The sequence below is a fragment of the Ictalurus furcatus genome, chromosome 11, assembly GCF_023375685.1.
Source record: "Ictalurus furcatus strain D&B chromosome 11, Billie_1.0, whole genome shotgun sequence".
Lineage (NCBI taxonomy): Eukaryota > Metazoa > Chordata > Actinopteri > Siluriformes > Ictaluridae > Ictalurus > Ictalurus furcatus.
In genome coordinates, this window is record NC_071265.1 from 8,362,212 (window position 1) to 8,379,973 (window position 17,762).

The 17,762-nt window shown below is 38.5% G+C and overlaps 1 long non-coding RNA gene across 1 annotated transcript; it reads right to left on the bottom strand.

Moving 5' to 3' along the window:
* Positions 1-15,113: 15,113 nt before the first annotated feature.
* Positions 15,114-17,618, bottom strand: LOC128615020 (uncharacterized). Its single transcript, XR_008387135.1, has 3 exons — positions 17,464-17,618; positions 15,810-15,926; positions 15,114-15,678 (listed from the first exon to the last, which is right to left on the bottom strand). It is a non-coding gene; the product is annotated as an uncharacterized LOC128615020 (long non-coding RNA).
* Between the last annotated feature and the right edge of the window lie 144 nt (positions 17,619-17,762).

The window sequence follows — 17,762 nt, forward strand, 5'->3', positions numbered from 1 at the left end:
CGACCACACACACACACAGGCACACACACACACACACACACACACACACACACACACACACACACACACACACACACACACACACACACACGGTGTGCACATGGGGCCAGCAAGGTTAATCATCTGTCTGTCTTTATGGCACATTACTGTGCCAGACACTCTGTTAACAGTGAGGTGGGGGGTCAGTCGTACATGTCTCTTTACGTTACAGCCCCAGGGTGACAGAGAGACAAACACACAATCTCACACACACTATTAGAGTTGGACTTGTACCCATTTGTGATGAGGAATCACTCAGAAGCAATCAGGGGTCACCCTCAGTTCACCTCCATTCAATCAGTGTGTGTGTGTGTGTGTGTGTGTGTGTGTGTGTGTGTGTGTGTGTGTGTATGCAAAGATTAATTTCAATTAGATGTCTTATATTATGAAATCAATGTGAGGTAGAATCCTTGTAGCTCCAAAACTGATCCTTTTCAAAAGAATATCTGGAACCTGTGTGGGGTTTTCAGCTTGTCCCTCTGGAAGAACCCTTAAAGGTTTTAAGTGAAACACTTACAACAGAGTGTACCCATACCAGAGGACATTTGAAGTAGAACCCCTTAACTACTAAAGAACCCTTAAAAAGCCATTATATCTAAGAGTGTAGATTGTATTATTAATGTAGCTTATACCACAGCACTGTTTCATTCTGGATCCTGATTGGTCAGATGGTGTTGATTAATTTTCTGTAACAGCAGCTCTGATGGGTTTATATTAAACACATTAATTTATATTTATTGCATTTGGTAGATTTATAATATGTTATCGTTTCTATAGTAACAGTTTACACAGGAACTTGTATGATGGATACGCCACATAAACGGATTAAAAAATGTATAATTGTCTATGTCGAGGATGGCTTTTCGGTTAACATGATAGGCTGTAATATTTTTTTACAATCATATTATTAACTTTGGAGGTTACAGTGAATTATGCCAGGGACACACTAGACGATTTTTTTTTATCTTAACCAATTTTAAAACCGTGAGCGACCACAGACTTAATGACAGTTTCAACCGATTTTTAACATTATCATCCTCCAAATGCACACACTAGACGATTGGCCAGACCGCGAGACCACACACCTGTCGATTGTAGTAACGATTTCACAGACACAAGATCTCACAGAACCTCGTGTTTTATCAAATGTGACTTCAGAAGACAATATCACTCACTTCATTTTACTTATTAGCTGCATATCAGCCGCCTCATTCACACAGCAGAGTTATTTAACTCTCTCTCTCTCTCTCTCTCTCTCTCTCTCTCTCTCTCTCTCTCTCAAGAACCAGAGAGTGCAGCATCCAAGGCTCAACATACTATAAAAAAATTCTTTGGTTGACTCTGTTGTAGAACCATACTCCAGTTTCATGGCATGTTTTTGGCTGCCATGTTTCCGATATAAAAGCACGCAACATCCGGTTGGTGATGCTTGCTCGCTCTCATTGGCTGATGTGGGTATCCCGCCTCCGGCAGCCCGATCAAGAGTCGTAAATATCAAACGTTTGATATTTACGATTTGGGATCAGGGAGACTCCAGCTCAATTCAGAGCAGTAAAATAATCGTAATGACACCACACAATTGAGGATTTTTTTGGACAAAAAGTCGGTAGCGACAAGCCTTGAATCGGGCCACACACCCCTGATCATTGATGACGGTGCAAATCAGGCTTAAATTCTTCAAGTGTTTGGCCAGCCTTAGTGGATAGCATGCCTTGCCTCATGCCTCCAGGGTTAGCAGTTTGAGTCCTGTCTCTGCGTTGTGTGCGTAGAGTTTGCATGTTCTCCGTGCGCTTTGGGGGTTTCCTTTGGGTACTCCGTTATTATCCCACAGTCAAAACACATGTGTTATAGGCTGAGTGGCATTTCCAAATTGTCCATATTGTGTGAATTGGTGTGTGATTGTGCCCTGTGATGGAATTTTTCATAGTGCTTATCCTACACAGAGTCACGGGGAGCCTGGAGCCTATCCCAGGGAACTCAGAGCACAAGGTGGGGGACACCCTGGACGGAGTGCCAACTAATCGCAGGGCACAATCACACACACATTCACACAATATGGGCAATTTAGAAATGGCAATCAGCCTACAACATGTCTTTGGACTGGGGAGCAAACCGGAGTATCCGGAGGAAACCCCCAAAGCACAGGGAGAACATGCAAGCTCCACGCACTCTGGATGGAGCCAGGATTCGAACCCCCAACCCTGGAGGTGTAAAGGCAAGCAAGCTAACCACTAAGTCATTTTTTGTCAGCTGTTTTAATACAGAGCATTTAAAAAAAAAAAAACTTTTACTTTAATTGAATCTTCGCTATTGTGACACAAGGGCCCGATGGGAGAGACACTGAAGACTGAATCTGTACTGACCTGTAGTTAGATGCCACTTGAAATGTAAGTAACCTGAGAGGCAAAGTGAAAAAAAAGTGAGTAAAGGAAAGAGTGACTGGGACAAATGCAGCTTGTCTGCCTTTGGCCCTTGACCCATAACTGCCCCCTCTCAGGAAGTGTCAATCCAATACAATATTGAATGTGTCGTAAAGCAAGGAAGACTGTCTCCATCAACACTGAACACCCAGGGGGACAAAAAAAGCAGTGAAAGAGAATTTGACTCTGTGTGTGTGTGTGTGTGTGTGTGTGTGTGAGAGAGAGAGAGAGAGAGAGAGAGAAAGAAAGAGAGAGAGAGAGAGAGAGAGAGAGAGAGAGAGGGAAAGCTGTAAGGAAAGGCATTTCACCATCTTGTTTGAGAATAAGTGACCATCCGTCCCCATTTATCTTTGGCAGCTACATTTGATCTTATCATTGTCTCTGATGGCACTGACCTCTGTTTGATTAAAAAACCCTCATTAAGTCAGTAACGGATGGCTCTTCGTTTAGAGGAACTTTGCATATGCATCATTTGCCCTGTTTATGATGCATAAAGGCGGGGCTCCCTCCCCTCCCAGCCCAAAGCCAGCCATCTGGCCCCGCCCTCAGCCATAAAACCAAGGTTAATCCCCGTTCTGTCATCTTCACTCCCCATCCATCACCATGGAAATGTTACCGTGGCAATGGGCCACTCCATTCTGCCTGAGATGTGGAGTGGGATGTTAGAGAGGTGTCGCACCATTGTCTCCCCAAGCAGCCATAAAGGGCGTTTAAGGAGCCTGAGCAAAAGCTACGATTAGTGTGAGTGTCAGATACGCTATGAGGTATGATCGGTAGACTGATGTGACACATCAGGCTCATTCAAGAATTGGCATATGATGCCATTACGCAGAAGATATGATGTAAATTCAATTGATTTCTAAGTGCAAATGGTGTTCGTACAAACTTTATAAAGGTTTTGCTTACATCTCCTGGATGAGATGCACAATCTCTACTTATTCCTCTTCCTCCCATGTGTCTTCCCTCCTTCAGCTGTTTTTTCTCTCATGCTCTCTCTGTCAGCCGGACCGCTGTATCGACTAGCCATCAAATCTCCCATCTTTGCTGCAGGCCATTTCTCCCTGTCTCAGCACTCTCCACCTCCCCCTCCATTATACCTCATAATCTCATCTGAAAAGGCAAATGACCCTATGAGACACAGAGAGCAGGAGGAAAAAGGAGCAGGAGGTGTGAGGGAGGGGGGCATGGAGGGAGAGAGATGTTTCTTGTCCTCATAAGAAAGTAAATTTAGGATTAAAAAGAAAAGCTACCAAGAAAATTCAGATGAAAAGAATATCCTAGAGAGTTAAAGTGAGAGGAAAGGATAAGGTGAAAGCAAAGAAAATCAGCAGACTGGAAAAAGTTCAGACCCAGACCCAGGTTACATGGGTGTGGAAAAGGACAGAGCGATAAAAAATGGAGGAATACAAAAGGTGAGTGTGTGTAAATAGGTGTGAATAGACCATGATATTATGTAGCAAATGCATTATTTTTGGAAACCTCACATAACCTTATTTCATGCATTTAAACATGAGAAAATACATAACTTAAAATAACCCTATTTCATGTCTCTTTGACCTCTCATTGACTATGACTACAGTTTATGATAATGTTGCATAAATTAAAAACAAAAGCCAGGATTAAAGAAGGGTTAGAGAGTTGGTATGTGGTGTAGAAGTGGTGTACTCCATATCCAGATCATTATATATCCATTATATATATCCATATATATATATATATATATATATATATATATATATATATATATATATATATATATATATATATATATATATATACATTATATATCCAGATAAATGTACTAGATATGGGTTGTGTACTAGATAATTTATAGACTTTAACTCTACAGTATAAATCACAGAATGTGCTTTTGTTGTGCTGAAATCTCTAGCCAGATTTATCGATTCATCTTCAGTAAGGGGTTTGTCCTGGTCAGGGTTGTGGATAATCCAAAGATTATCCCAGGAACACTGGGCACAAAGTATGTATACACCCTGTAGGGATGTAACACAATGCCACTAACTTTATCTGTACCTTAAGTGCTCCAAATATCTGGAGCTGTATTCAGATTTAAACCCAAAATGGACATGGCCTAAACTGGAAGCAATGGGAGAAAAAAAAAGTTAGAAATGGCAGCAGTGTCTGCATAGTGTGTGAATTCTGGGTCTGAAAGTTCCTCACACGAGTGGTCTTAGCTCTGTTACTTCACACCTCTGGGGTTGAGAGTTCGAATACCACCTCTGCCCTGTGTGCGTGGACTTTGCATGTTCTCTCTGTGCTTTGGGGGTTTCCTCCAGGTACTCCTCAAAGTCCAAAGACTTGCCTTATAGGCTGATTGGCATTCCCAAATTGTCTTTAGTGTGTAAATGTGTGTGTGATTGTGCCCTGCAATGGGTTGGCACCCCATCCATTGTGTCGCCAGCCTTGTTCCCTGAGTTCCCATACTCCTCCGTGACCCTGTGTTGGATAAGCAGTATAGAAAATGGATAGACGGATGGTTTGCTTTGCACCTGACCATTATACAGTATGTTGTATCAAATTTCGTTGGTTCTATTTCCCACAAAATATAAGCAAACTAATAGTCTAATTTAAACCAGAGGTTTTAATTGAACCCTGACCAGGCTGTTACTAAGGATGAATGAATGAAAATAAAAACCTCTGATTTATGTGATTTCTTTGGTTGGAACTCATGGGATCCCAATCCAGGATGTTATGAATGTAACTGAATATGAATACATTATTCAGAATGAGCAGATATGGTGTTCTAAACAAATAGGGGACGCAATTTTTTTTTTCTTTATGTTACTTTCAGGATGCTCCTCTATAACCAAATTTCTTTTTCAAATCCTGCAAACTTTAGGCTATATGTATCCAATCTATATTTTGTATACATGAAGTCCTCTTAAAAATCCTAAATATCTATGACATCATGTAACATACAGTAAATTTGTTTATTCATTGTGCTTTCCAGTCAGCTCTTTGCAGATCCCCAAGTAGTCGTCATACATACTGGCGTATGTTGTCAATACAGACTGGGTTATTGTCCCCAATGTCTTGTTTAGGAACCTCTGACTTCTTTTTCCAATTGTAGCTGGCTGGAAAAAAGGCATGCCACTTAAAGTTTCTCCAGGTAGGATTTTTACATTTTATGGTTGTCATAAATCAGCTCATCATATATCTATGTAAAATATATGAGTGCCATCAACCAGCACTGTAGCATATACCGACTTAATTGATCCTGTACACTTATGCCAAAACATGGATGGCTTGATGGGATTGTAAATGCACTACTTTTAGAAACAAAATCATCAGTGGTTACACAGCGCTCTCTCTCTCTCTCTCTCTCTCTCTCTCTCTCTCTCTCTCTCTCTCTCACTCACTCACTCTCTCTCTCACTCTTTCCCAAGTGATAGTTAGATATGTATATGTTTGGATATGTTCATTCAGGTATGTAATAATGCCTTACTGCACTTATTCTAATGCATACAACACCCACAGTGTCAGTGTCCATTACATGTAAATGAACTGCATATGTTGCAAGTTTTTCTGTGTGCAAATGATGTGTTAGGCATGCCATAGAAGCTGTGCGTCTTACACTAATAACATTTTTAATTTCATAGCCAAATATAATTGTATACAAACTGCCCTCACATTTCATACATGCCAATGAGGCACTACAAATATTTAAAGATAAGACCAGGTGCATTTGAACAAATTTGCTCAAATAAATTAATTAACTTGCATGTTAAAATAGATGGATTACAACTTTTGCTGTCTTTCTTGCCCCATTGGTGCTTCAAAAACGGATGGATAGATCATCCACCATTAAACTTTGGACTATGCCTCCTGCCTAAGGCTGATGCTTGTGCAGAGTGATCACAAAGTGTTTTCTAAAGAGAAAAAAAAAGAGATTCTGGCTTTATGATAACTTTTAATTCTAAAACAAGAATATTCATCTAAAATTGCTAAAGGTCCAGCTACATACAATGAATCGCTTACAAAGGTCTAACATGGCTGAATTGTGACACCAGTTATCTGCTGGTCATTAATGCTTGGCCATTAATGATGAATGATTAGATTAGATTAGACAATCTGAAGTACATAAAGTCAGTTTTGTTGAACTTCTCCACTGTTCACTGATGGAGACTTGAGTGCAAAACTGTTTGTGGCAATTGCAGTCCAAAAGCTATCGTATCAATTGTAGTCTTAGCCATCATAGCATAACTGTTCATATGAACTGAAGTCCAAAGCTTTTATGGTTTTTAAGTGGTACCATCCTCAGTAATCTCAATGATCTTTAGGCTGCAGCATGTGGTGCCATCCTCAGCAGCAGCATGTGACTTTCAATTGGTGAGAACTCCAACCAGAAGTAAGGCATCAGGATGGATCTGACAGGTTCGGAGAGCAGAAGGGGTCAGAATCACTGGTATCTCAGGAGTATCATGTGTAGCACGACAGAACGAGTGAGGGCGAGAGAGTTAAAGGTATGGTAGATTATTAGGTATGCTTATTGTCCTGTAATGGTTAAGGACAATGTACTTTGTGTGAGTGCAAGCAAGGACTCCGTTAAGACTAGCTATGGCAGCATAACTAAAAGGGAGAGCCAAAAGGTAACACAGGGACCAGGTGCCCTGGGACATAAGGCAGCCAGACACTCCACCATCAACAAACCTGGGTGAATGCATGAAAGTGGGGGAAAGGGTGGTGGGGGAAAGGGTGGTGGGGGCATCCAAACATCCCATTTCACCATAACACTCACCACATGCCTGTGAGCCCTCTAGATCTGCTCCTTTACCAAAGAAAAAAACTTCACAAAAAGCTTGACTAAACAAATATGTATTCAGACACTGAGACTGTGTCTGAGTCCCAAACACTAATTGGAAGGCTGTTCCATAACTGTGGGTGTTTGTAAGAGAAAGTTTTCATGTTGTTGTCATCACGTTGTTTTTATCATAAAAATTTTTTAACAAGCCATCTGACCAGAGAGGATAAATGAACCAAAAAAAATCTGTGAAAGCTCTTCCCATTGAGCTTTTAATGAGCTGCTATCTAGTAAATAATCGCTAAACTATCATGACAATATATTTTTTCATATGTTGATCAGTTAGTTGCTACAGTAGTTTTTGAGTGCTTGGTTTGGTCCGCTGGGTTTGCATCCAGTCTGCGGCCTGCCACTTGACTCCCTTATCTAATGCATTCTTCCTCCCCTTAAAGGTTCTATGTAGAACCCTTTGTTGAAATGATGTAGAACTTCTGTAGGAAGCTTGAAACACTTTCTAATTATAAACTCTTGAAATCATCAAATTATGTAATATTCTTTTTTATAGGTGTACGTCTGTCTATTTTTATATAGAACAGTATCTCATTCAGTATCAGAAACCACATAAGTAAGTCTGAGGTTATTTACAAACTTGGGGAAAGTGTGTGATGATTTAGCTACAAGCTTCCTGCACTTCTAAGCTACATTAGCCTTGTTGCTGCAGTCCAACACCAAAGAAACTAATTTTAGATGTCAAAAATGGCTTAGCTGATCAATTATATTTGTGTATATGTATATAAAGGAGTAAAATTGTGCAAACTGTTCCTTTAATCGCCCGATGCATGTTTATCTATACGCTGCTAGTCTCCTTGAGAGTAAACTATTTGAAAAACACTGTAATTAACATGAACCAAATTACACACACACACACACACACACACACACACACACAAACACACACAAACACATGCACACATTGGCTTCCAGGCACTTGCCCGCTGTTTAACAGCCCACTTGAGATTCTGCCACTTCAATATCACAGTAATTAATCCATCAAGAAGAGACACAGTGGGATGATCAAGTGGAATCAAAGATTGTCTTAACCTTTGGCCCCTGCACCTCAGACACCATTGACAAGAAGGTGGCGTGCCTGAGTAAACCTCCCTCCTCCATCTGTGCTCCTTTTTCACTCTCTTCATCTCTCTCTTCCGATTGCTGCCTGTGACACTCTGATCAATTCCCCATCAAATCCTAATGCAGCGGTTTAACTCAAGTGTGGCATCTTAATTAGGGCGATAACTGCGCACTGTCAGGGTCATTGACTATGCCTGCCGTCGACCAATGACTCTCATCGACAGGCTGCCAACCGCCAAAGCATGAGCAGGATGATGCAGAAGGGAGGGGTGCTGTTAGGAGACAAGATGGGAGACTAGAAGACACAATACACAAAGAGATAGATCAGGAACACTGCGAAAATGAATAAAGGGACTATGAGAAAAAAATTTGAAAATGTGTGTGCAGTGTTGCAGATTAATTAATTAACAAGATGAAATGATTTCTGGATCCCTAAATTCTTTCACAGTCATTGAAGTTTCTTCTGAAGCATCATCTGAAATGCAAAAGTTCCTAAAAACATTTCCACATTTACTGTATCCAAAGGCTGGATTTGGTAGAAAAATTATAATAATGCAATTCAAATATTCTTGACTTTATTATCCTTATGATAGCTAATGGCTAGACAGTTAAATGAGAGCAGTGAGAATTTAACACAGAAATTGCACACATCTTTATCCAGACCTCATGAGAGTTACATGAGAGGTACACATGGTCCCAGATCATTAATGAGATTATCTCTCATTAAACTGTAAGAAAGTAAGTAAATCCAGTCAATATGTTTAGCATAGAAAAATTTTATTAAAAAGGTACATGATTCTGGCTCCCATTGGATGCTTTATTTGGTTATTGGGGTGGGGGGTATAGATAATGAACAAGTAGTACAATGCATTGGTAATATCATGTTTAATTTTAAAAAATCAATATCCTATAATTCTGCTATTGATGGCAAAAGTCTCTTCTTTTGTCTGAAATGATAAAACAGGCCAAGGTCTCATCCCATACTGTTAGATTAACCTGTGTACACCAGTCACAACATCTGCTAAGATCTAGAGAGAAAGAGGGGAGAGAGAGAAGTGGGAGAGAAGGGAGACCCCAGATCCCTTTGCTGTTTTATAACAAATGGAGGAAAGTGAAGCATGTACAGTATATGTGTATCTTTCTGTCATCCCTCATAGATCCAAGAATCAGGACAAGAAGCTTCTATTTTTTTATTCATTTTTTTTTTTTTTAATGTCACCCAGTGACGTGCCAACCACAGCCTCATGTAAGTGTTATGGAGAGAGAAAAATATTTCCCTTTTTTATGTGACAAATAAAGAAATCAATAAATCATTGCGAACTTTGACAGGTGGTGGCAAGGCAGCCCATTTGTCATTGAGTATTTATGAAGTTGTCGCCAGTCCCACCGCCCTCCCCCTCACGCTAAAATATTTACACATGTGCATGTGCAGAGAGCACTGGACTACCAGGAGGCACTGAGGCAGAGAGAGAGAGAGAGAGAGAGAGAGAGATCAAGGGGTGGGGGGGGGGGGGGGGTGTTGGTTGCCAAGAGTGCCAAACAGCCTGAGGCTTTTTCCTCTAGGGCTCCTTACGCACATTACCCACTTCACACAACATGGGCCACAGAGCAGCGCTTGGCTTTGCACTGTATTAGAGGCGATGTAGTTCTCAGATCCCCTTGCTCTCTTTATTTGTCTCTAGGGAAGGGGAGAAATATCACCTAGTCAAGAGCATCAAATGGAATTCCTGGAGGGATATCATGTCCACAGGTCTGTCTAGAACAGGGGATCTCAAACTTTTTTTTTTTTTTAGCTTTTTTTCAGTAAAAATAAAGCTAACAGTCCATTTTAACCACCCCAATACTCAACTGAAATTCAGTCCTGAAAATTTAAATTTCGAAAAAGATTACTATGACTACGATGGAAATAAGTATTTCTTCCTTTCTTGTGCTTTCCATATATTTTAATGTGTAACCTGTATTTTATTTTTGCATGTTACTAAACTTAATAAACTCAAATGAAATCTAGGTACATTTTTATGGCAGTGATAGATCAGTGGCTAAGGTATTGGGCTACTGATCAGATGGTTATGAGTTCCAAATATTGTCAAGCTGCCACCAATGGAATGTGAGTAAGACTGTAGGTCATTTCTGTAGCGTACTTAACATCATTTTACTAAGATTTATTAATTATAGCCTGTTAAAGAGGTAAACTTTCATAATTGTTTGGGAGATTTGTCAGTTCTATATACTGTACGTAAATCTAGACACTAGATTGTTATATCGAACAAGGTAGTGGTAGACAAATAGAGTAAATAATATAGGCTTAAATTTAACTTCACAGGACCTGTCAGCAGATCCTGGCTTACATTCCTCACTCTCATACCTACCTTCCCGAACAATATGGTCGAAGGCATTTAATTGAATAATAAACTCGCATTTTAAAGGGCTATTTCATTAGCAGCTTCTCATAACATCTTACAAAATATACAGAAAGCATACCATAAGATGCTGAAATATGTTATAGGAAATTGCTCAGAGACACAAAAAGCAAAAGAATATAACTATCACAAAACTCTATGAATAATTTTTTTTATGCACAACAAAGATCAGCACCCTTGAAACCTTGAAATGAAATGTGTGGATGTAGGTGCAAGCCGTTGATGAGGAGGAACATTCAAAGACATGGAACTTACAAAAAAAAAGAGGGATAGAAAAGATGGCTTAGACAACAAAAGAGAAGGTGGGTAAACAAACTGGAGAAGAGAGAGAAGCAGAGAGGGCGGGGGGGGGGGGGGATGCTGAGATTTAAACCCATTCTGTCTATGGCTCCACTGGGTAATGAGCTGACTAAGCAGAGACACACAGGGGATGGAGAGAGGAGAGAGAGAGAGAGAGAGAGAGAGAGAGAGAGAGAGAGAGAGAGAGAGAATTTCAATCTGAATTTCTTCCTTGTATCTTATTATGAACTACACTGAAAGAGACATATCTTTTAACAACAAACAGCCACTTTCTGTACAAAGTCTAATCACTCTGATGATTTCAGAAACATCTTCTAGTTTTTATACCACTCCCCTTATGTCCCATGAAAGCACTCATGTTCATTACATTTCTATTTATCTGTCCATCATCTCATTTCTACTGTCGGTATTCATTACGACTTATCCTGTTCCCTCCTTCAATCTGTTCTGTGCTCTCCTCCTCACACTATCCTTCTTATCCATCATATCAGTTTCACAGTAGTGTGTCGTTCCACATTACTCTATTGACCCTATAACCCTTTCTTCTATCCTGACTCTTATCTCTCAGTTCACATCCTCCCCCTAATGCCAGCCTTCTGACCACTTAGATCTCTTTTAAAAAATACACAAACCCTCTATAAGCGTCAGGCAACAGAACAGCAAAAGTGCTATAAATCTTTGAATGACAACAATTTCTTAAGTGTAGCACTTGCAAAAATCCTTGTAAAATCATTAAACCTAAATGGTGTGCATTAATCTTTTTTAAAAGAGCCATGACAAATGTATTCAGCACTGCTTGATTATTCCCCCCTTAATCCTTTACAAACTTTGGGTTAAATGATTAATACTTTATTCTAATAGAAATTAGTGGGTTTATCCAATTTAACATTAATTGTAATATTATATCATGTGCTCAGGTAACATTTCTTTCACAATAACATGGATTAGCACAATCATGTTATTACAAGCTTTAAAAAATGGTTTTTAGATTAGGCCACTGTTAATCTCAAACCGCAAGTTTTATCATAGTGGAGCACTATTTTTATTTATTTATTTTTTTATGCTATTTAGCGGAAATGTACAGTTTGGGACGTCTCCATAGTGACAGCTGTCAGCACTGGCGCGCGCTCGGGTACCAGTACTACTATGTGCGCGTCCTTGGCGCGAGACCTAAAGAGAGCACGAAAAACAGAAGAAAATACAGGGGGTTCGTTAATGGTCGTAAGTTTTGGAAGAAGCCCATGTTAGCTAATTGTGTGTTTCTATTTTTAAGGTTCATTTTAATGACAACCAGAGGGCGGCGTTTAACATTGACAAAGCAAAGGATATGCCATCTGTGCATGTGATTTGTCAGATACTGATGTATATGCATTTTAGCTGTGTTAAAATGATTACTGGAGAGGGGTTCTGCTGAAAGAAGTGCAATATGAAAGCAAATTATGAAAGAAAAATGGGGTATCATAGTGATTCTTGGAAAAGACAGAGAGTTATATGTTGAAACAAAGCCAATGACCTTTGCGTTTGTGTCGTTGAGAGCAGCAGCTGCGTTTGTTTGACTACAGCGCCCCCTTTTGACCACAATAGCACACTGCAGCACAGTGTTTATTGCAGCGGAGACACACACTTTCAAGCAAACATTTTCCCTGCTCTAACACACGATTCAATTAACCACCTAATTAACAACAACGGTAACACTACTACTACTAACACTACTACTGCTACCACCACCACCACCACCACTACTACTACTACTACTACTACTAATAATAATAATAATAATAATAATAATAATAATAATAATAATAATGTTGCAGTGCATATAATTTTACAGATGCAGGTCAAGAGCTTTAGTTAACATTCACAATAAACATCAGAATTGGGAATAAATGTGTCCTTAGTTTTTTTGACGGTGGCTTGATTGTTATTTCAGAAACTGCTGATCTCCTGAGAACAATCTCTAGAGTAAAAATAAAATAAAAAATAAATAAATTTTTTTTAAAAAGCAAAAAAACAAAACAGCAACCTATAATCAGGTTTGCAAGTGGAAATGTCTTGTTGACAAGAGAAGTCGGAGGACAATGGCCACACTGGATTAAACAGACAGAATGGCAAACTACAAAAGTTCCAACTACAGAACTTCAAAAGGTGCATTAGTTAAATTAGGGCATAAAAATAGCTTTATGGTTCCAGTAGCTTTTAATTGATTGTACAAACAAACAATAATGAAGCAAAGATAATAAAACACAAATCGTATTTATTTATTTTTATTTTATTAGTTATTTTATTTATATATTTTTTTTTACACATGATCTTTTTTGTTACACATAAAGATAAAATATTTTAAAGAGGAATACAATATGGATATTTAGGATTAATAACGTGTTATCTCACTAGTCAACTTCTTTGAGGATGATCTAATTGTGGCATTGTAATTTCATCAAAATATCATTATTAAGCCTGTTCAAGATTATTAACATGCCAAATATTAGGCTATATCTGTGTTATAACAGACACCTTTTATACACTTTTCATGTGACCAATTTTGATTCATGCACAAAATATACAGTATATAAATTATGGACTTAAGACCATATATAATTTAAACTTTTCAGTGGAAAAAAAACTCAAGAGTTTCAGTATCAATATCAATATAAAAATGAACAGTTGTGTTTGTGTATTGAAATTAAATTGGCTCTGTGGCGAGAAGGTTGTCGGGTCAAATCCCAGGACTTGTGGGCTCCTTAGCAACGTGTTTCAACTGTTCAGCTCTATTGTAGGATTGAACTCTATCGCATTTGTAAGTCACTATGGACAGCATATGTGCACTGTAGCACTTTCCTTTAGTCTTTGTCTGAGGACTGTCAAATAGTAACAGGACCACACTGCAGATTGTGTGATATTGCGCCACTCTGAGTCCAGAGAGAAACAGCTTGTGAGACACATACTCAGGTATACACACACTTACCAGATGTATTCCCACTACTGAGCAGGAGAAAGAAAGTGAGACTGCTGTATTCATGCACATTTTATGTGAGTCATCTGTAAAAACTCAAGGCGTACACAGTTCCATGGCAATCTGTCGTCTTTACTGGCTCAGAGTTGGGCATGTCATATGTGATGTGATATCATGTTGCTTAGCAGGAACATTAAAGCTTATTAAACCTCCTTATTAGCATTGTTAATGTTTTATTAACACTATTGGGTGGTATGTTACAGTGTGCAAGGAAATCTTGCACTTTGTAGTATTGTAACCTTTTGTTTGTTTGTTTGTTTGTTTGTGTGCTTGCGTTATTTATTTCTTGGACTGGACAGCATTACCTCTAAATTATGAAGCAGTCCTCTTTCTCTTCCTCAGAGAAAAATAACATCTGTCTAGCAAATGGAAAGCTTAGTGAGTCTGTATAATTTATGGTAAAAGCCTCCAGTGTATGGCATAAAATATATATGCAGAAAGACTAACAAAGAGAGCAAGAGAATGGGGCCAAGTTTAATGGTATGTGTAGCCATAAAGAAATCAACAAAAGTTGTGGACATTTAGAATACAAATATCCAGGATTTCAAGGCTTTCTTTGTCTTTTCTGTATATGCAATCAAAATATCCCCCCTCCACCCCCAAATCACTATGAAACCAACTGCTTTAAAAAATTAAGGTGATAGTCATGGTCTCATCCTATGTAGTGTGTGGGAGACTAAATACCTAAAAAAAATTTGTAATTTCATATCTAAGCACTTGGAAAAGTTTACAATCAAAATTCATTAAATTTGTAGCTGTAAAAGTAAAGCCATACTACTGGTTCATTGTGCTCAATAGGCACTTCTGCTGTTACCTTAAACAGGCAAGTCAGCCGTCTGGTAGATGTCCATTACTCCTAATCTAAATGGTGAATTATATATATATATATATATATATATATATATATATATATATATATATATATATATATATATATATATCCAATGAAATTTTGTTGACTGTGATCCAATTAGTAAGAATTCAAATAAAAAAAAATTTTTTACACAAGTATTTTATTGTGTGTCTGTTTAAGGGTTAATAAAATATGCTTCATGCATCCATGCAACAACAATAACAACAATTTATTCCATATTTTGCTGTCTGGCAATGGGAAGATATTTCAAGGATCAAATTAAAACACAAATTCCAATGCCACATGTTAAGCTAGAATATGTAAAAGAATACAATTATTCTTACAGTTTTCTTATAGAAATACACTTTCACTTATTTCCTCAACCAAGATGAAGCTTCTTTCATGTCTGCTTTTCATCTGCAAGTAAATGTAAATTAACTACTACGTAGTCTGATTGTTACTGTTATTCTTTAATTAAGACATGCTCACATCAAAAAAAGGAAGGTATAAAGTCTGAGGGCAAGAGAGAGACAGAAATTTGTTTTTATTTTATTTTTTATTTTAGGTAATAGGATTAACAGTAAAATGCTGAGGTCAACTCTAATCCAAACTTTACACCTTGTTACAGAAGTTCCCTGAACAGCACTGGACTTCATGCAAACTGCTAATGTTGGTAAATTTGTCACAAACAGCTTTAGAGCTGCATCCCAATATATTAGAATCCAGTGGGAAATGTGAACCTTAGAAAAGACAGATATTAGAAGATTTTGGTTAATTAGGTTTGCAGGTCAAAACACAGAAAAGAGAATTAAGCTATAGTCAATGCATTAGAGTGAACTAATTTGCTTTAAAAGAAACAGGGGAAACTAACCTTTGATTATCAAACATTGATTTTGATTTCCAACACAGCACATGGTAGAGTTGCAGACTTTGACTGAATGCTTGTCACAGGTCAGACATTTTAGACCATTTGGCTTGCTGTCTAGATCTATGAAAAAAAAGATTTTCTTCTCAATCATAAATCTGGATTCTACTGAATAAGATAAACTAATTTATTTGTTTTTGTTTGTTTGTTTACTATGACTATTTCTAGTAATAGTAAAGAATGATAACACAGATGCTTCATTATGTTAATGAGCGGTGAGCGGTGAAAAAAAAAATGAAAATGGAGAGAAGTGAAAGGAAGTGGAGACATTCTATGTAATTTGGGTTTTCTAACCGATAACCCACTTTAATCGTCACAGTAATTGCCTGTTGCAGCATCCATGACTCTGGTTCGCAAATAAGGACATTATTTGGGAGTTTTGCAATATAATCAGTGAGAACTGCAGTCTGCAAGTTCAACTACCTGTGGATGGGTGGCGATTAGTCATTAGCCAAGGACTGAGCATGCTGGATTTCCATATGGAGTTATTCGCCCCCAATATAGACAGTGGCGAACCAGATGGCACTCTGGGTGACCGGAAAAGCCTGGAGTTACTCTGTTGCAATGCGGCTAAAGAGCTAAAGCTCCATGCTTCACTTAGGCCGCATCATACTGCAGGACATGCCATGTTCCACCATCAGGCCTGCTACGAGGGGTTTGTGAGTGAATGTGAGTGCATATGTGGGCCCACTGAGTTATATTGCTAATTTACTTCACTGCTGAATTATCGGGTATCTGATTGGTCTTTAATCTGTAATCGGTATTGCTGGTTATATTATCGTGTTACTGAGTTTCCAATTCATATTGGTTGAGTTATGCTGAGGTTCAATTTACACATTAGAAGGCGTTAAATGCCTTGTTAATATGCAACAGCATTGCCATTTCAATGGCATCATGCTGATGGCTTACATGCTGATGGAGTACTTCTGTTTTAGTCGCATTATCGACGTGTATTACAGACATGTAAACACCTTAATCACATTATTAACGTCGTGTGAGAAATTTCACTGCATTTTGCGACAGGACACGATCACACACGCCAGTTTTACGTTTTACAGCGAACAAGAGAGTTCGGCTGCATCCCAAACCGCATACTTGCCTACTATATAGACGGTAAGTACACGGTTTGGGACACAGACCACGGCTTCAAGCAGTTGTCTATTTGCATGTACAGCATGACAAATAATTAACTGCACTTAAAGCGTTCATAAAAAATTAAATAAAAACACCCAAAACTGTATACGGTACCATAACAAAGACGAACTGTATGCTGATACGTGAAATTCTGGAGGGACATCGGATGGTGTGGTGCGGTGACGTAATGATGTGTGCAGTTAATCTAATTATGTTCTATAACATGTGAAACGGGTACATGAAAGGAGTATTCTAAAAGCGACTCATGTAAACACCTTAATCACATTATTATCTTACTCAGAGTAAGGTCAATAATTAGATTACTGCTGTCCATGTAAACGTAGTCAGTGTAATGCGCTGTTAGGTGGTTGTCCTGTATCCTCAATAAATAAGCTACCCCAATTTTATTATCTCTACACTGGTTACCTGTTAAGTTCTGTATCGATTATAAAATACTGCTACTCACCTATAAAGCCCTACATGGCCAAGCTCCTTTATATTTAACCAATCTTCTATCACATTACAATCCTTCACGCTCTTTAAGGTCGCAAAACTCCGGACTTTTGATAATACTGAGGATATCAAAGTATACCAAACGAGGTACAGCTTTTTCACATTTACCTCCTAAACTTTGGAATAGTGTAACCCAGGGGTAAAACTTAGATATAAATAGATTAAATAAATAAATAAGTCCTGAGTGACCATTAGTATTATCCAATACGAGGTCAGGGTGCTGTTAGGACATCAGTCTGTAGGAGTGAGAGT